This window comes from Sphaerodactylus townsendi, linkage group LG07 (genome assembly GCF_021028975.2).
Source record: "Sphaerodactylus townsendi isolate TG3544 linkage group LG07, MPM_Stown_v2.3, whole genome shotgun sequence".
NCBI lineage: Eukaryota > Metazoa > Chordata > Lepidosauria > Squamata > Sphaerodactylidae > Sphaerodactylus > Sphaerodactylus townsendi.
This window is the reverse complement of record NC_059431.1, coordinates 125,843,086-125,863,822: the sequence shown is the minus strand read 5'-3', so window position 1 is coordinate 125,863,822 and position 20,737 is coordinate 125,843,086. Positions and strand designations below refer to the sequence as shown.

The window sequence follows — 20,737 nt, the reverse complement described above, 5'->3', positions numbered from 1 at the left end:
GTGAACTGAGGTCAAACTCTCGTAAGAATCCAGCTCAACTGCCCCCTTGGGTGCTTTCCCACTGACCTCTTGTCCTTCTAGGACAGACCTGGGCATTATACGGCCCGCGGGCCACATCCGGCCTGCCGGATGACCCTGACTGGCCTCCCTGCCGTGCTGGGGAGCGAGGCATCTTTGAAAGCCCTGCAGAAGCCGGTTGCCTTGGCTGCCGGCTTCTGCGGGGCTTTCAAAAGCGTCTCACCCCCCTGCCTTTTGGCCTGGCCCTCCACAATATTTTCTGTTTCTTATGCAGCCCCATGGAAAAAATAATTGCCCACCCCTGTTCTAGGAGAAAGCAACATGAAGCAAAAGTCAGAAGACTCCCGTATAACAATTATTTTATTTATCAGTATCAAATTACATAGCAAAGTAAATGAATGGCATTTTCAGAACACCTCCCTTGAATACTGCAATACAAATAAAATTCAGAAGATTTCTTATTTATACGAAGTACACTGTTGTCTTAAAACTGTGCGTTGACATCAAAGATTCCATTTTGGCATATCCTGATGAGATCCCCTGCATGAATATTTCTGTACTTCCTTTTCACACGGTTCGAGCCTTTGAGATGCAGCCTTCAAGTCCTCTGAGACAAGAGAGAGGGGCCTATTCGGGGCCTTGCCTGTACCCCCAAAGGACCCTGGGGCCAAAGAGCCCAGTCCTGACCGTTCCTAAAGATGGCTCCAGGCCACATGACCTCAGACCAGCCTCACCACAGAAGCAGGACTGAGCAGAGGCACAGCTGCAATGGGGATATCCAGGGTGGCTCACCCCGGCCGCCGCCATTGCAGTCACGTGTCAGGAGGGGGGCCGGGGCATGTCGGGGGTGAGAGGGGTCAGGGGAGGGAGGGGTCGCACAGGAAGTTCATGCCCCGGGCGCAGTTTCCCCTCCCTTCGTCACTGGGATAGAGCCTACTGTTTGAGTGTGAATGTAGAATCATGGGTGGGAAAAAGGAGACAGAAATTCTCCTCGCTAACGGCGCCCGTTTTTAAACCAGGGCAAGGTCTATCAAATCAACTTTATACCCATTGAACTTAATTTCTTCTCACCTGGATTAGGCAAGCAAAGCAGAATATATGTATGGAAGCACTGCTAGATCAGAGGCGGTGTGTTTTCGTATAGTGCCGCTCCTGGGAACTGTGCTGGGGTGTGGTGATGTGGGGGGGGGGGGGTTACTAAGTACTGGGGCTGAACGGAGCCTCACCGGGGGGCACGACCTCTAATGTAATACATGTGAGTCGCTGTTGTGTCAGGGAGAAGAAAAGGGCTGCTGGAACACAGATAACAAACATGAATAGAAGTACAGAAGCGTCAGTGCAGGGTCACTGGGGACGCGGGAGAAGGGGGAGGAAGAGGCAGAGACCCCTGTTTGATCTCTCGGGTAGCCCAACATCAGTGGAAGTCAGGCTTCTCTGGGAAGGTGCAGCCAGAACGCTTGATGATCACGCTGGCAGCGTAGTGCCCGCCACGGATGCACTCGGTCAGCGGCCGGTCGTACACAAGCTGCGAGAGGAAACCTGGAGGGGCGAGAGGGAAGGTCAGCATTACAGACGACAGCGGCAGCAACATCTGGAAACATGCCTGACTGATTATTTCTCTTGGCGGAGGGGGGCGCCGAGCAACAAAGGGCCCCCTGGAGAACGCGGGGCCTCTCTGTAGCATGATACTTTTTGAGGCGAGGGTTCTCTCTCTGCTTCCTAGCATTTCCAACAGAAAGAGCTACTTATCATCTTCAAGAGAGCAACTTCACAGTGGCCTTTTGACTGGCTTGATGTGCTTTTGTGAAGCCGGGCGCTGTGAACTGTCAAGGTGACAAACACTCTTCACTTAAGGCATAGGTGTCAAACTCGCGGCCCTCCAGATGTTATGGACTGCAATTCCCATCAGCCCCTGCCAGCATGGCCAATTGTAGGGACTGATGGGAATTGTAGTCCATAACATCTGGAGTGCCAAAGGTTCGCCACCACTGCCTTAAGGTGTCTCACCAATAACCCCCCCCCCATCAAGCAGGGAGGCCAATTCTCAATAATTTTTAAATTGTGCAAGGGTACGGTCACACAACCAAAATTAACAGCAGACTTTTTTTCAATGCAAAATTGTCAAGTCAGCAAAGGAAATCTTGGGAGCGCAGAGATCAAAAGCGGAAATCAAGCGAGAGCCTGGTGGGAAAAAAGAGGAGAGCCGAGGAGGACTCTTCCACTCGTCAGATTTACAATGCCAGGGGGGGCCTGGATGTTTTGAGCGGAAGGGTCTCAGTTGAGCTTTCCAGGACAGCAGTTTCTAAAATAACAGATGTTTCTAAAATAACAGCAGCCAATGATAGACAGGCAAGCATCACAACTGAAAATGGAGATGAATGCCCCCATGAGTGGTGCAAAGAGAAGAAGAGAAGAGTTTGGATTTATATCCCCCCTTTCTCTCCTGTAGGAGACTCAAAGGGGCTTACAATCTCCTTGCCCTTCCCCCCTCACAACAAACACCCTGTGAGGTGGGTGGGGCTGAGAGAGCTCCCAGAAGCTGTGACTAGCCCAAGGTCACCCAGCTGGCGTGTGTGGGAGTGCACAGGCTAATCTGAATTCCCCAGAGAAGCCTCCACAGCTCAGGTGGCAGAGCGGGGAATCAAACCCGGTTCCTCCAGCAGAGTGCACCTGCTCACTGCTCTTAGCCACTGCTCTTAGCCACTACGCCACTGCTGCTCAAAGGGCAACATTTCAATCAATACATCAATGTCTCTCAATTTCTGTATCATTTAATGTGTGCTTATGCTTTTGATTCAGTTCTGTTTTTGGATTTCTGATTGGTTCTACAACCCTTATCTGATTGTACTGTTTATGGAACATCCTGTCAATTATGTTGACTGTATAATCTACCTGGAGTCCAGGTGGGAAAGGCGGACTCTAGGAGAGATTCTGCACAGCACATTACCAGAAGGGCTTGACTTCTGTTCGGCCCGGGTAGTCCGCACAGCCGCAGATTTCGACACAAGTCCGACTCTCCTTCGACCAGCCTGAGCCGGATCTTCTCGATCCCTGCTCGGAGGGAGTACTTTTTGGTGAACTCGTGTCGAGCTCACGCTTGTGCGGACTGTCTGTTGTACTCGACTCACCCCTCCAGCCAATCGCGTCGTTCCTGTCTCTGCCCAATCAGGGCCCAGTTTCCCTTTAACCAATCATGGCACGTTTTCGGCCAGCCAATCATAAACGACCATGGGAAAAGGAACCAATCGGGGCAGAGGGGTGGATGATGCACAGAGCCGACCCCGCCCACTGAGCTCGGATAAGGAGAGACGAATTCGGCAATGTGCGGATTAATGGCGAATCGAGCTCAGGTGCCAACTTTTCGTGGCAGCCAATAGAATGCGAAGCAGGAAGAGGTGTGCACAGTTCATCCCGCCCTCTGAGCTCGGCTAAGGAAGAAAGAGCTTGGCCGCTATGCGGAACGACAGCGAGTCGACTTCATGAAGAAAAATTCCGGCGGCGCAAGTTGAGCCCTACAGAATGTGCTGTGGGGAATCACCCCAAGCGATGCAAACAAATAAAACAGAAAAAGTAACCTCATGGAACCCCCCTTCTCAATGGTGTGCAGCTGATTGTGGCAAAACCGTCAAGAGTCTGCATGTGCTCCTGGATGCCTCCCTACCAGTGGAGGCTCAGGTGGATCACACAACTCACATGTCATTTTTTCATTTATGCCAGGCAAAGCAATTGGCCCCGATCTATCCCAAAACGACATTGCCACAGTGGCCCATGCAACAGTCATTTCTAGACTAGATTACTGCAACTTGCTCTACGTAGGGCTACCCTTGGGCCTGCTCCAGAAACTCCAGCAGGGACCCCCATGGCAAGAGTCTATCCAACTGGTGCTTCACCAACCACATGAGTTCCAAGGGCAGAGCTGGATCACGTTCAAAGTTTTAGTGTTAACTCATAAAGCCCTATAAGGTCTGGGGCCGTCTCTCCTGCTACGTTCCCTGCAGATCATTACAAAGAGCAAAATATAATTTTCTGGAGGTTTCCAGCCCTATAAAGATCCAGCTAGCCTCAGCCAGGGTCCCCTGGCAGCAACCTCATGGAACGATCTGTTGAGTGAGACCAGAGCCCTGCAGGACTTATGACAGTTTCGCAGGGCCTGTAAGACCCCGTCCCACCAGGTGTGCGTTTAAGGCAGCTACGGTTTGCATACTAGCCTCCCCGTTCCTTCTTTCTATTTCCCACCCTTTTCTTCCCCTCCCCTCCCTACTTTCTCTCTACCCAATTTATTTTCCCTCAATGATTGTAGCTTTTCACCATCTTGTAGTGCTTGGAGGATGGTTTAATTTGAACTGTAGTATGCTGTTAGGTTGATTTTTAATTTGACTTGTATGTTGGTATGTTGATTATAACTGAATTGTGTATTGTGAATGATAAAAGCTGCTTTGAGTCCTTTGTGGGAGGGGCAGCATACAAAACCAACAACCACCACCACAACCACCACAACCACCACAACCACCACAACCACTACTACTACTACTACTACTACTACAATTTATTTTTCCAAGATTCTTTGGGGAAAACCACAATAGTTAAACTGGTATGTTTTGGGTAATATTTATCTTGCAGAAGTGTCTGTGTGGATTTAAAGAGTTTCCAAGTCGTAGCCAGTTCCCAGGGACCCCAGCAATGGGCTTTCAAGGCCACAGAAGAGAAGAGAGAGTTTGTCATTATCCTCCTCTACAGAATCCTCCTTGGCGTTCCTCCTCCCTACAGAATCCTCCCTTCTACGTTCTGATTCTGCTTAGCTTCCAAGATCTAAAAGATTGGGCTATATCATTCTGCCTTCCATCCCTCATCTTGCAGAGATAGCCTCAAGGATTAGGTCCAGCGCTGGAGGAACAGCCTTCAAGGGTTGCCTGCCAACACAGCAGTAGTCTAACCTAGCAATTCTTTAAAGCTATTGTGAGCCCTCTGTGGGGAACTCCACATCCTTGAATTATAGTGAAGGATACAATCCTTGGTATAAAGAAACCCACACAGATCTTTCACATAACAAAAGCTTCCTGTTCCAAAGAAATAGTGTTGGCAAGACTACTCAGTGAAAAACAGTTGTGCTATTGCTGTCAAAGGACACTTACTTTTTGGCTAAAGTGGAAAGAACAAAGTATATTTTTTAGAAAAAGGTCTAAGTCAAATAAAATGAGAGAGAGAGAGAGAGAGAGAGAGAGAGAGAGAGGGAGACAGAGAGAGACAGAGAGAGCGCAAGAGAGCACTGTGACAGCTGGTCAAATTCAACAAAGAAAACCTTCTTCCAAATCACACATTATTGAATATATTCCGCAACTTCTCGTCTGCTTCCTGAAATACATATCAATATGCTAAGACAAGCCAGACTGATTCATGAGATAAAGATCTAATTTTGTGTACTTTGTAAATGATCACTGAAAAAGCTACCTGCGCAATTTGCACTGCAATTTCTTTCTCTAAAAAAGAGGCAATATTCTAAATTGGAACATGCGGCTGCCAGCTTGTTATGGTCTTATTGGCAGTTCTCATCACAGCGGGTGGAAACAGCTGCTCACCACAGCCAGCCGCGTGCCATTTGTGGAGGTGCGGCTGTGATATTCTCCCATCTCCCAGATGAAAAGCCAAAAGCGCTGCGATTTCTGGAAGTCTTTCAGACTTGCCGGCATGGCTGATGGGATGCCCATCAGGCTGGTCAAATGCAATTAAGATGGTTTGCAAAGCAGACCCCCCAAATTTGCATCAGAGGAGTCACCGTCACAGTCCGAGAACAAATGGACAAACATCAGCGGGAGGCAACTTCTGTGATTTAATTCTGGAGCAGCCTTTACATTTTCACCGGCCTACAGCAGCCAAGAATCACGGCACACTTGCCATTAACAACCCAACCCAGTCGCTGGCCGCTCTAAACGAAAACGTATTAGAACAGTGTCATTAAGGATGGAAGCTGGCATCTGATTTTGTATCATTAGAACTGAGACATAACATTAGCCATGCATCTCCTGTGAAAATCCCACTGAAGTAAAGAGATCTACCTTTGGGACTGCGGACAGCCAGTGTGCTACAGTGGGTACAGTGTGGTGTAATGGCCAATGTGGTGTAGTGTCTGGATGGCTCAGGTTCAAATCCTCACTTGGGAACCACAGTGAGAGGAAGGGGAAACAACAACTGAATGGAAAACTCCTGGTGCCCTTTTACCGCTGTGCTATAGAGAGTGTCTTCACCTACTGCATCTGTGTATGGTTCTCCAGTTGCACAGTGGCGGATAGGAAGGCGCTCCAAAGGGTGATCACTACTGCACAGAGGATTATCGGCTGCCCTCTCCCCTCCTTGGAAGAACTCTATCATTCCCGAAGCCTAAAGAAAGCCCAAAATATTCTGAGAGACCCGTCTCATCCAGCACACTCTCTTTTTGAACTGTTACCATCCGGCAGACGATACAGGTCTATCAAAAGTAGGACAAAGAGGCTTAGAGACAGCTTCTGCTCTAGAGCTGTGGCGATGCTGAACTCTGGGGCTTCGTGTTGATGTGTTTGGGGCTGTGTAGGGATGGGTGGAGGGAGGGGAAAGTGAGGATGGGGTATGAGCCTGAAATTGTGTGCATCGAGGAATGCTGCTGTAAATTTCGTTGTGTGTGCACAATGACAATAAAATGCTTATGCTTATGCAAATGCGGTTCAGTGGACCTCTGCTCTGCTCAGAATCCTTATTTGTGCTCCATACCCAGGGCACAAACCCTAATTTAGACCTTCGCCAGTCGGGGATGCGAGGACAACACACCCACTCAGGCAAGCGTGAGGAGGACGACCAGTTGAAATACTGACTGGTGAAAATGTAAAAAAAAAAATCCGGCCACCTCATACCCACACTGCAGGTACTAACCCTGTAGATCGGGCTGGGCGGGGGGGGGGGGGGGCATAGTGGACTAGGGTCCGGGAGTTTGAATCCCCCTTCTGCCATGGAAGCTCCCTGGGTGGTCTCGGCCAGTCACAAACGCTCAGCCTAACTGACCTCACAGGATGGCATGCAGATAAATGGAGAATGTTGTAAAAGTCAATCTGAGTCTCCACAGAGGAAAAAATACATGACATGATATCCAGTAGCTGGCTTCATCCCACCTTCAAGAACAGAAAGGAAATCTCTGGTTTCCAGAGTGGAAGGGGAGATATTTCCACGAAGGACAAGCTGCGGCTCTTCTGTGTGTCCCTGCCCACCCCCCTCTTCTACACAAAAGGTGGAATGTGGAACTGGCCCCCCACTAGACTCACAACGGCCGTCGGGGGCTTCAGAGGTTACCTTCCGTGGCCACCGACATCCTCTGTTGGTGGTTCCAGTGAAACCCTGAAAGGCAGATTCTGTCACAAGGGCCCTCTGGCCAGATGTGTTCATGACACTCACTGGCACGTCATCTTTCAGCTCAGGGCCCAAGGCCTGGTGTGGACTGACTTGGATGTGGACTGACTTGGATGCACACCTTTGGGCTCAGCTTGGTAGCCAACCAGTATTTGTGGTTGCCAGTGACATCTACTCTCCTCTAAGCCACTGGGGATTTGCAGAAAATAAGGTGGGGGGTCAGAAGTAGTTTGACAATCCCTCACTGCTTTGGATTTCTCAATATGTGGGGCAAAAACGGGGGCAGGATTCAAGTGATGATGTAAGCAGGAAACAGAGAGATGTTTTCCAGAGTCCACCTTCAAGCAAGAGACGAGACACGCCCCTTGTCTGAGTTCTGTATGCCCATCAAATCACCGCAGAGACAGTAAGCGTGATCCAAAACAAAAGCCCCGTCCCCTTCTCTGGTTCATGGAGAACCTGGGGGAAAGGAGGGAATCTGCCACGTCACGCTGAGAATTCAGGAAAGGGGAAGGTGGGTTGTTTTTATCGCCACAACTAGCACACAGCTTTGTGAACCCTGCTGAGGGAACTGTGCTCAGGAGGACCCGGAGTAGGATCTTGTTGTCCTTTGAAGATCATGGAGCAGCAGTGGCATAGGAGGTTAAGAGCTCGTGTATCTAATCTGGAGGAACCGGGTTTGATTCCCCGCTCTGCCGCCTGAGCTGTGGAGGCTTATCTGGGGAATTCAGATTAGCCTGTACACTCCCACACACGCCCGCTGGGTGACCTTGGGCTAGTCACAGCTTCTCGGAGCTCTCTCAGCCTCACCTACCTCACAGGGTGTTTGTTGTGAGGGGGGAAGGGCAAGGAGATTGTAAGCCCCTTTGAGTCTCCTGCAGGAGAGAAAGCGGGGATATAAATCCAAACTCGCCTTCTTCAAATTACAAGCACACAGGGGTTATTTTCTGCTCTCTTTGGCACTGCGTTTGGGAAGTGGAAGAATTCTGCCTCGTAGCCTCTGTCTGTTTGCTTCGGCTATCCTTGGGGACGTTTGATGTGACCGGTAATGGGATGAGCACAGTCTGTACGGGACTTATCGTCAAACCGAAATGCTGCCGAAATCGTCTGCTCTGACTGGGGGCAGCTATTAAGATCTTTCACAGTATCTGGGATCGTTTCTGTGGAGGTGCTGGGGATCTTCTGCCTGCAAAGGAGATACTCTGGCCTCTGAGCTGCAGCACGCTCCAAATGGGGGAGTCAGATGTGAAAAATCAATAGGCAGTCTATAGCGTAATTAACCTCAGTGTGAATAATCATTCACTGCCACCAGATGTGGTGACGGTCACTAGAGAGCCAGTGTGGCATAGTAGTTAAGAGCAGGTGCACTCTAATCTGGAGGAACAGGGTTTGATTTCCCACTCTGCCACTTGAGCTGCGGAGGCTTATCTGGGGAACCAGATTAGCTTGTGCACTCCAGCTGGGTGATCTTGGGATTCTTTGGATCTCTCAGCCCCACCTACCTCGCAGAGTGTCTGTTGTGTCTGTTATACCAAACCAGGACAGTTTATTGCGGCCAAGGAGAGTTAGTCCTGGCTGCGCTTGGAAGTCCAAGAGAAAGGACGAGGAAGCCGCCCCCAGCATCCTTCTCCTTCAACAGTTCCACTCCCTGGAGACACACATCTACCAAGCGAGGGCCTTCGCCTCACCAGCGGATGCCAGCAGAGGAAAGTTGCTGTAACATCCAATTGCAGGACCATGTTCCCCCCCCCCGCCTGCTCCCCCCTGCAGCTCCCAAGCAGTTTGCTGATTTCAGGGGCCTTCTTCAGCGGCCTGCCCACTTTCTCCTAAGCGTTGCACATCCCTGACGGGTGACAATGAAAGAGTGCCGCTTAGCTCGTCCACTCTGACACCCACGCTAAGGACTTGCTTCCCCCTCACCAAGCAAAATCAATACGCTGTTTGAGCAAACACACTTACAGCTTTATTAGGACGTCTGGCTTGTTCGGTAACAGCCACTTGAAGCGGCGGCAGCAAATCGACTCGCCTCAGTTACACCGGGAGAGAGAGAGCCGGGTAAAAAGGCCCCGTCGATACGGTTGTTATCAAAATACGCCGCAGGAGACCAGAAAGCGGGAACAAACAGCGCGGAATGTGTCAATATTTTTACTCAATATCAATATTTTTCCTTTCCAAGAATGTTCAAAAAAACTGCCTTGAGCTTGCTGCTTATCAAATGGACCACATGCTAAATATCAAATGCTTTTTTTCCCAGCCAAGTTTGACCCCCACTGCAGCAACCATCCAGCGTGATTACGGGCGTCTGTTTTCATATGGCTGCTGTCAAAAAGCAGTTCCCCGCCTTGAGGAAGTCACGGCGGGGGGGGGGGAAGAGGAAGGCAGAGGAAACGTTCCAATACTATATTTCTCCACGGAAAAATATCCACCTTGCCTGGGCAAATGCAGTCTGTTTATCCATCACTGTCAGCGCCCTTGTGCTGCAAATCTATCACATCAGAAGGGCTAAATGTGGGCTACGGAGCATGGGCAAATTCCAGTGAACGCACACAGGGCACGCTCGCGTTCTTTGGTGAACATCAATTGAAATTCGGTGAACGTTATTTAAATATCTAAGTTAGTTCTTGAAACTGAATCAGAAAACCCACGTGGAATTGGCCAGGGTGGATTCCAGATAGTCAAACCTGATTTGCCGTCAGTGCGCATCTGAATGGCATTATCCATGTTTGGTGCGATGCCACGGCACGGGAACCGCACCAGTGCTTGGGCAGATGCAGATGCAGAAGAAGAAGAAGAAGAAGAAGAAGAAGAAGAAGAAGAAGAAGAAGAAGAAGAAGAAGAAGAAGAGTTGGATTTATACCCCCCCTTCTCTTCTGTAAGGAGACTCAAAGGGGCTTACAAATTCCTTTCCCCCCCTCAAAAAAATCACCCTGCTAGGTAGGTGGGGCTGAGAGAGCTTCAAACAACCGTGACTAGCCCAAGGTCCCAGCAGCCTGTTATGGGGACCTGCAGCTCCGCACTACCCTGGGCCCCAGTAATGCCAGCTGACCTCTGCTTTTGCCTCCTGTGCTCTCCCTGCCACTCATCTGCTGCCACCGTTGCTTCTGCCACCTGCAAACCTCCTTTAACCCTCCCCAAACACCAAGCCTCAGTGGCTCAAACACCACATGGAGCACTCAACTATGAAGAAGGGCCAGGAAAACATTGATCTCCCATAGAGCTCTCAGCTTTACATTGAAAAAGGTGTAGACTGATCTCTTCAGATCCCCAAAGCTAAGCAGAGTGGGGCCTGGTTAGTACTTGGATGGGAGACCCCACCTTTGTGCTCCAAAACGTACTACAGGAGGATAAACTATCAACAATCAAACACCAGTCCATCTAAGAACTGCAATAAAAGTTAAAGAAGAGCTGAAGAAGGAGAGATGGCTTTTATACTCTACTTTTTCTCTAGCTTTCAGGAGTCGTAAAGTGGCTTACAATTATCTTCCCTTCCCCTCCCCAGAACAGGCACCTAGCAAGGCAGGTGGAGCTGAGAGAGTTCTGAGAGAACCGTGACTGGCCCAAGGTCATCCAGCGGGCTTCCTGTGGAGGAGGGGTGAAACAAATATGGCACAATGGATTAGAGCCTGCCGTTCATGTGGAGGAGTAGGGAATCAAACGCGGTTCTCCAGGTAAGAGTCCACTGTTCTTAGCCACTGCAACATGCTGGCAAACGCTGCGAGCAGTGATCAAGTGGGAACCACAGGAAAAATTGAAAGGTGGCAGAGTGAGATACTCCATGTGAGGAAGCGATGCCTAGATACCTCGATACCGCGAGAACACGACGTAACAGTAGATGATGGTGACGAGATCCCGTCACAATCAACGCGAGATGTCTCGAGCTAACGGTGGCCAATCAGGGGAACGTTATGCCTTCGTCACGTTGTTACGTGACAGTGTGGCAACGTGATGACGGGGGGTCGAACGTCACATAGAACCCGCCCCAGGACGGCCCCAGGTCAGCGCAACAGCCAATCTGAATCGTCGTTTGCGCCACATTCCTGGGCGATGCAAAAACCCAGGAGTTGCGAAGCAAGCCGAAGATCCGTGACAATCTGGCTATGTGTGAATGCTATCGAGCGACGAAACAGCAACAAAAAGGTCAGGATGTCGATGCGGATTGCTTTAATTGTAGAATAAACCGTGTGTGCGAAAAAGCCCTTTCATTCTGCTCATGGAAGTGGAACAAAGTTTTCTTCACATAAATGGTGAAGACAATCTGACGAAGAGAAAGAAAGAATGAACATAACACAGAGAAAAGGGACAGTCGGGATACATTGGAATGATTGTCACAGTGGTTTGGGGACGAACACCTGGGAAGAGCTTTTTTTTAGTACTACTAACATTGGGGGTGGGGGGGGGAGGAAGAAAAACAGAAGTTACTCTCCTGGCTAGGCTCACCACCGATTTGTCTCTCAGAAGTCAAATGGTGTTCTTCCTAGTCATCTGGGGGCAAGAAATAAAACACGAGAGGTCAGAAACTGCTCATCCGCTTGCAGTGCCTTGGCCAAAGGGGTCTAGCCATTATTCTTGGACGCCTGGGACTGCATTCACCTAAGTTAATAAATCTAACTAGCCTAGCAGGAGCGTTGTTATTACACAGTTACTACATAATTCCACTGGAAATATGTAGTAAGTAAATTGTGAGGTTCCACAAATCTTCCATGACACAGCTCTGTGGAACTGACCACACCACACAGGACTGCACAGAAACAATGCGCCCTTTTGGCCCAAAGTCAAGATCTCGATTCAGGACAATGACAGACGGCGAACCCTGACTTGATTCTGCTGGTGTGTCACACACAACCGCCTTCCCAACAAAGGAGAAACAATTATTTACGTATTCATTTATTTTTCAAAATACAGTCATTTATGGTGTTAGGTATTATATATAAAGAAACGTCACATAATTACAAAAACAATTCAGGCTCAGACAGGGAGAATAGCTGTCGTCAGTTGTAGGGGGAATGCCGGCATGTCACCCAACAGGTTGTGGCGTGTCACCTTTAGAACGTGTGTCGCAGGTTTGCCATCACAGAGGCGTCTGGCTTCATGCCAAAAACAAGGAAAGTGGAAAGAGGGTGGAAGAAGAAGGAGGAGGAGGAGGCGGCCGTCTGGGCAGGATAACAAAATCTCTGCAGAAAGAAGACTAGAGGGAAGGGTAGGCTGATCCCTGACATGTCACTTTCCCACGTGCAGTTTTTAACCATGCAAGCACTTCACACATTGAAGCAGTATAGTCGCATAGGACAGCGTAAACCAGCCTTCACAGTAAGAGACTGAAAAACATCCAGAACTGTATGCAGTGGCGTAGCGCCAAGGGGACAGGTGTGTGTGTGCACAACGCACTGGGGGTGTGCTGGTGTGGCGTTCCGGGGTGGGCGTGGCAGGGGTGCAGGGCACACACCCGGGCGCAATTCCCCTTGCTCCAGCCTTGACTGTATGTGCTCCATATCAGGTGTGACACAGAATACTAAGTACACTATACATCCCTGGACACTGATAAAATGCTAGATTTTTAAAATCGTTTTTTAAAAGAGTATTTTTAAAACGATACCCATCTATTGTTTCTAAATTGATCAGAATTCTAAAGGGTAGACTTCTGTGGTAGTGACACTCCGTGCATATATCAGAATAATGACGCTCAAAATGTGACTGAGAAAAAAACTACTGAAAGCATATAATTTGGCAATATCGTTTATGGAAGCCAGTTACAAAGACAGAGTGATCTCATAAAAGCAGGGAGGGAGATACAGCATTTATCTTGGTGGGTTGGGAATGACACAAATTGCCCAGCAGCCGAGGGGGACGTGGGAGTAGGGTCCAAGAAGTCGCTCCCTTCCAAGCAAAGACAGACTTTTAATTGGAAGGCCCAGGCCTCATACCAACAAACCCTGCCCCAAGAATGGCAGCGTTGAAGAAGAGAAGGGAAACAAGCTGTCAATCAAATGCTGGTGATAGGAAAATGGAATATTTACATCAAGACTTCACACAGCTGCAACCAACGGGCCACCGCGAGTCAAATCAGGGAGTCCCGGCCACATTCATCTCCATTTGGCAGGAAAGAGATGATGGCTGAAGAGTCCTCTCGCTCCCCCTCCCCCTCATTCATGAAGATGAATTTTGGAACAGAAATTCAAGGCAATGTGGACCACAGACAAAGACTCCTGACAAACAATGATGTATCTCCGGGCGCCGGGTTCATCTCAGGGGCGTATTTCATGGCTGCGGCGGCACAACCACCTCCGCCCAGCCAGGCTTCTTCAAATGTCGTTTCAGGGAAAGAGAGAGAGAAAGAACTGAAGATTCAGAATCCTGCCCAAATTTGGACATTTCCAAGGGCCAGAGCAGCCCTCAAGGGTCAGAAGCCACGGGGCTTCAACTCTGAAATTTTGATACTTCTAATAAGCTAGGGGCTTTCCTGCCCCAGCTTTTAGCTCACACCTGCCCTTCACTACATCCGTTTTCCTCCAAGTCAAACAGCGAGCTTTGCAACCCATTTTTTCTTCTACTTTTTCCCCCAGACTGCAATGAAAAAACACGGGAGAAGCTCAGAAAACAAAATGGAAGAAGCAGCGGCGGGTGAATGACATTTGTCTCCAAGGGAGGGGAGGAAACGGGGCAGCGGAGAAGTTAAACTACAACAAAAATTCACTGTGCAAAAGCCCCAGATCAAAACATACTACTAGTAGTTAGTTGTTATTATTACACAGTGTACTGCAAAAAGAAAAAAACGGAAAAAATATTTGGAGAAATGAACTTTTCTCCCCTTTGGAAAAAGCAGGATTTTTTCCTATGATTAAAAAAAAAATGTTTACATGAAAAAAATACTGTGTGCTAACGTGCTCAAGTGCTACTGTAGAAAAAAACACCACTAATAATGAATAAACTAATCATGAATAAGGAACAAACTTAAGAAGAAGCAGCAACAGAAGAAGAACAAGAAGATGAAAAAGCAGCAGCAGCAGCAGCAACCATTTTAGGGATTTCTTGATGAAAAGACCTCTATAGATGGACAAGCTTCCCTACTTACTGATCTTCCCCCATAATGCACAGCCACAGGGGTTTGGTCAAGGCCATATTGCACGAGACAACAATAAAACTCAGCAGTCCTCCACATGAACGAGAGGGGGGTCCCTTCCAAAATGCCCCAAATTGTCTTAAGCATGAGGGTCAAACGCATTTGTTATGAGGGCCAGAGATGACATAAATATGACTTGGTCAAGTCAGGGGTGGGGTGGGGCCCGTGGGGCTGCCTCAGCGGGCCCCAGAACAGCATTGGGGGGGGGGTTGTTGTGTGCGTGGACTGGCAAATCCATAGCAGGGTGGGGGGTTGCCTTGAGAGGAGGACTTATCTGGCCCACAAGCCAGCTGAAGCAGCCCCCCTCCCGATACCAGTCTTGAGGGGAGAGTTGACTCAGCTGGTCTGTAGGTCTGATAAGCCTCTTGGGTGGGATTTGGCTCCCCGGCCACACGACTGACATCCCTCTTCTAAAATATGCTAGTAAAAACATTGGAAAACGACAGTAATGAGTCACTGGTTATCACCCATTGAAACTGTCCAAATAAAATGCCATTATTGCACGTCAGCAAGGAAACAACAGCACCCAAATGCTAAAATTAAGTATCAGCGGTGAAATACACCTATCAAATATTTAACCATTTAGAGCAGGGGTGGGCAATTATTTTTTCCATCGGGCCGCATAAGAAACAGAAAATATTGTGGAGGGCCGGGCCAAAAGGCAGGGGGGTGAGGCGCTTTTGAAAGCCCCGCAGAAGCCAGCAGCAAAGGCAACCGGCTTCTGTGGGGCTTTCAAAGGCGCCTCGCTCCCCAGCACGGCAGGGGGGCCAGTCAGGGTCATCAGGCGGGCCAGGTGTGGCCCGCGGGCCGTATAATGCCCAGGTCTGATTTAGAGGAATCGGGAGACAGTCAACAAGGAAAGAGAATGCTGAGAAGGATATCTGGAAGCCAAATGAACTTCAGTTCTCATTTAGTTTCATTCCTGGCCTCAAGGTAGGGTTCCCCCCCGGAGCCCGCTGGTCCAGAGCCCGGCTGATATCTCCACTTCTCTCTTCAGAAACAGCCCAGATTCTACAGAACTTTCAACCTATTTTCAAAGAAGCGGCAATCCTTACAGCCACTGTGCTTCCAAATGAAGCAAGCCTATCTTTTCATTGCGGCAGCCGCACACTTAAGTGGGCCCCTTGTTATCAGCATCTGTTTGTGCAGATCTCTGGATCTGTCTGTTTTACATGGTGCTGTCTTAGCCTCCTCCAAAGTGCACAGAGAGGATCTGTGTGTCTTTGCCGGATCTTCCACTACATGAGCCATTCAATTCTGCACACACACGCAAAGACACACAAACTGCCTGGTGGACTTGCCAAGTTGAGAGTAGATTTCATTCCCACGTTGGGAAGTTGCTTTTGTTCCAGAACAATGATCTATGAAAAGGGGAGACACATTTTGAAGGGCTTTCGGAGCCAAAGTCTGCTTTTGGGTTGATAAGGCCACGAGCAACAAAAAGGTGCCCCATGCAAATGATCGTGGCAGCCACGCCCCCCCCCCCCCAAGCTCTCACATTGGCAGCTGTTATTTCGTCTCCTTTCATTTACAGAAATGGCTCCGTTGGCAATGATTTCAGATTTTGTGCCATTGGAGAGAGTCCTATCGATTTTTCTGAGATACTTGTTTAATACACCGAAATGTACAGCCAATGTGGTATTAAGGCAAGAAGCAGGGATGGCCAAAGTTGAGACCATCTTTTAGAAATTAACCATCAAATACTGGCTTAAAGTGCTTTCCTGTCCCCAGGGATTAATGCCTTCATTATTGGCAGCAACACCCTACCCTGGATGGCTAGAAAAGATTATATCAAAACTTAGACAGTGTGGTCTTGATCCAATGCAACTTTTGGAGATTGGAAGTAGCAGAGCAATGGGTATGGTCCACCAACGTCTTACTGACATTGAGATGCAAACAGACTTTCCCCGGCTACCTGTCCTATATAAACCACTAAAATCATGGATAGGTATTTCAGCTGCACCTTATCTATCTGTAATAACATCAGCAAGAAGCCGGTGGGCTTTTTCTAGGGCTCGCTTCGATGCCTTCTCGTCAGCTAATCTGATGGGACGATTCCAAAATATTCCAAGGCACAGGAGAACCTGTGTGTGCGGCTCAGGGGAAGTAGACTCAATGTCACATATCTTACTGCATTGCAAGTTACATGAAGGTGAAAGGAAGCTGTTGATCCAACCATTGTTAACTCGCCATGTATATCCATTCATAGATAACTCAGATACGAATTCTGTAAGAATATTATTAGAAGATCGTGTTTCTGCCATTTCACAGAAGGTAGCTAAATTTTGTATACTGGTGCACAACAAGCGTAGTTCCTTATTAAAACAAAGAGCCGCACTGTGTGATGAGGACTGTAATAATGCCTGAAGCGAATGTTATTTATTAATAGATTTTATAATGGATTTTAATTTATATTATATTTTTGTATAAGTGGAGTGCTATGTATTCACATGTACTCTGATTTTAAACTATTGGCTGGCCAAAAGGCCGTAATAATAAATATCTATCTATCATTTACAGAAATGTTTTCGCGAGCAGCGACAAAGTCTGGCTATGTTGATACAACAGGGAACAGCGTGCTGAGTTCTGCCCCCTCTCTGTCCTGATACACAATCACAGGATACTTACAACAGTCATTATAGCATGCCTTGTACACTGTACAATCCCCCCACACGCAACCTTTCTTGACAGGCAGGATATAAAACGTAGAGGAAACCTGTATGTAGGGCTGACAGCTCGTGAGCCCTAAGACATTGGTGGTCTCAAACTATGGTTCTCCTCAGAGGGATTCACAATTCCCATCAGCCCCTGCCAGCATGGCCAAGTGGCAGGGCTGATGGGAATTGTAGTTCATGAACATCTGGGGGGCCATAGTTTGAAGACCCCTGGTCTAAGATCACAACCAGCAGCAACAACAAAAATGCTTTCTTCAACTCAGGTAGAACACCTGTTGCATACCCTCACAAGTTTCCCATTGCCAAGCAAGATTATCCACCTGCACCAGACCCCCACAAAAGCATGCGACCAGCACACCAGAACTAAAAGCGCACGCAGAGCAGGGAACTCAAGCAAGTGAACCTAACTGCAGCCTCCTTGTCAAGTCACAGCATATGAGGCGTGCCAGATAGTATCACGGAAGTAAGAAGAAGAGCTGGTTTTTATACTAACTGCTTTTTCTACCTTTAGGCACAGGTAAACAACTTGCCCCTTCAGATGTTATGGATTGTTTATCATCCCCCCTGCCAGCATGACGACACCTGTGCTTTGGCCATGCTGGCAGGGGCTGATGGGAATTGTAGTCCATAACATCTGGAGTGCCAAAGGTTCGCCACCACTGTCCTAGTCCAACACCTTAACCACTATACCTGGCTGACTTGTATCCTTCTTTTTCTAAAGTCCCTTAAATAGCCTAGCCATGAAGACTTAGTTTATCTGTATTGCTGAAGGATTTCACAGCCAGAACCAACTGGATGTTGTGGTTTGCCTGCGCTGTGGGGGAGTTGTGGGGTTCGAAGTTTTAGTTCCTAATATTTCACCAAGATCTTGGCTGGGGCATCTTCTTAGGATATCATAGTAAGACACATTTCTCTCAGTGACTCCACACTGTGCCACAGAGAGAAACACACCTCACTGTTACATGCCTCCAAAGATGCCAGCTGCAGATGTGGGTGAAACGTAAGGAGCTAAAACTACCAGACCACACGGCTTGGACTGGCGAGCCTGCACCAGGGTGGGGTGACTGCATAAGGGAGGGATTTGGGTTGTGTGTATTAACATTCGTCCCCATTCTATACTCTACTGGTGCAAGTAACCCAGAACTTCTTCTATGCATTGGAGTATGGAATCTTTCTTGACTTGCATGATTAAGCTCAGATTTACCTCATGGAATTGTCTTCTTTTCCTTGCCTAGATAGGGAGCAAGGCCTGCTCCTGATCTCTCTTTGGATCTCTCCTTGGGCCTGAAAAGGTGAGAGTGGGGGCAAGGCAGATGGGGCCCAAGATATCCTGGTCCCACCGTACTGCAGGCTCAATCAAGACTGGACCTCCCATCATTCTAAAATGGCCCAAATGCAGCTCTACAATGGTGGTGTCCATGAGTTAGACACGTAAACTCTGTACTTGTCGAAGCTTGAGCACTCCTGTGTGTGGATCTCAGCTGATGGGTCTGGTGGTAGAACTGAAGGTCAAAAACTCTCATATGAGACTGAGAATAGTCTTCACGCTGAAAATTCAGCCCTTTTCCTTGACAAGCCTGAGGAAATTTGAAACATCAACCAAACCTTTGCAGCCCCATTCTGGAAAGAAAAATAGAAAAGCTGCAGCCTAAAATGAATGCATGAAGATTCTCACTGACTCTACAGCCTTCCGAGTGGATCACTGTGTTGCACAAACATGGCAGTTAAAAAGAGGATTTTGAACACTTTGATTTGGTGGATGCTGAACAAGAAGACAGATGAAACAGCCTCTCTTATCCCAACCCAAAACAACAGAAGTAGTGAATGAATATGAAGTAGCAGCCGATAGGACTATCTATCTATCTATCTATCTATCTATCTATCTATCTATCTATCTATCTATCTATCTATCTATCTATCTATCTATCTATCTATCTATCTATCTATCTATCTATCTATCTATCTATCTATCTATCTATCTATCTATCTATCTATCCATCCATCCATCCATCCATCCATCCATCCATCCATCCATCCATCCATCCATCCATCCATCCATCCATCCATCCATCCATCCATCCATCCATCCATCATCATCATCATCATCATCATCATCATCATCATCATCATCATCATCATCTATCTATCTATCTATCTATCTATCTATCTATCTATCTATCTATCTATCTATCTATCTATCTATCTATCTATCTATCTATCTATCTATCTATCTATCTATGTAAGATAGATATATCAAATTTATAAACCGCCCACCTCTCATGTGGAGCTCCATGCGGTGTTACACTACCAAACATCTACCTCAACAGTCCAGGGAAACAACAGGTTACTTGAGATGGGGAAAACCCCATAGTTCAAATATCATACCTTGTTATTTACTTTCTCTTTAATATTCACCACAACCTATTTAAAAGAGCAGCAACGTGCAAACATTTTAAAGCTGGGAGGGGTTTCAGCTTGCCACACGGCATATTTGATGCCACTTGTTTATGCAACATTTTGACAGATACAATTAATCTCGTGAAAATGATGCGGATATTGCTTAACAGCAGATTATCCTGAAAGGCCCGTCTTCCTGGGAGTATCAGCAGTCCCTTTATAACACAACATCGCGATGGAAATAAGTGCTTGGAAAGAACCAGTTCACGTTCTGCGTCAGAAATAGAAGGAAGTTCTCTAGCAAGGAGAGGAAAATTCCCAAAGAAAGCAACCAGATGAAAAACAAATACCTCCCACAAATGCATCTCCAGCTCCATTGGTGTCCACAATCTCACTCTGGTCACTGATTAAGACGGGGAAAGCTCGCACTTCCGTATCTGAAAAAAAGTAAAGCAAACAAAATGCTTGAGACGCAGCCTGAGCCACAACACTGCAAAAAAGAACGGTCGCTGCTGAATGTCTCGGATACCAAAATTCACTCACAAAGCACCAAGTATTGACTAGAGTATGGATTTGCGCTTCAGGATATCCATGGAAGTAATAAATGATGGCTTGAATTCAGTTGGGTGATGTGAAAAAAGCAGTAAATAGCATGATTATTGTGCTTTTCAGGAAGAAAAAAATGATGTGAAACTATATCTATTGATGTAGATACCAGAAGCCTGGATACCAGACCCATTTGGTTTTATAGCCCCAATAGAAACATAAGCTGGCCTTGTTTCCCCCTCTTTTGCAAGTCTGCTGTCATTCTAAAGATCATTTCAAGGAATAAAAAAAAATATGCTAGCTTGTATATGCTATTTTCTGCATAGCGTACAGTGCACAGGTATACCAGCATCATAATGCAGAGATCACAGACTAAATATACTCATTAATCAGCTAGGTCTATCTGTGGGTAGTGTCAAAAGGATGTGATAAAAACATAATTACCACCTTGTTAATGCGCAAATTACTGCACATACAAGTGTCGTCTTACAGTCAATGCCCATTGAACAAACACAGATTGGTTGGGGCTGCGGCAGACAGCAACGAGAAGAGGGAAAGGGCAGCAGCCATAGTTGCAGAAGGCTCTCCTGGAGCGCTTTAAGGAGGTATCACA

At 47.6% G+C, this 20,737-nt stretch overlaps 1 long non-coding RNA gene across 1 annotated transcript; it reads right to left on the bottom strand.

The window, feature by feature from the left end:
- Positions 1-360: 360 nt before the first annotated feature.
- On the bottom strand, positions 361-20,018 carry LOC125436450. The gene is made up of 2 exons (XR_007245060.1): positions 19,929-20,018; positions 361-1,557 (listed from the first exon to the last, which is right to left on the bottom strand). It is a non-coding gene; the product is annotated as an uncharacterized LOC125436450 (long non-coding RNA).
- Positions 20,019-20,737: the final 719 nt, after the last annotated feature.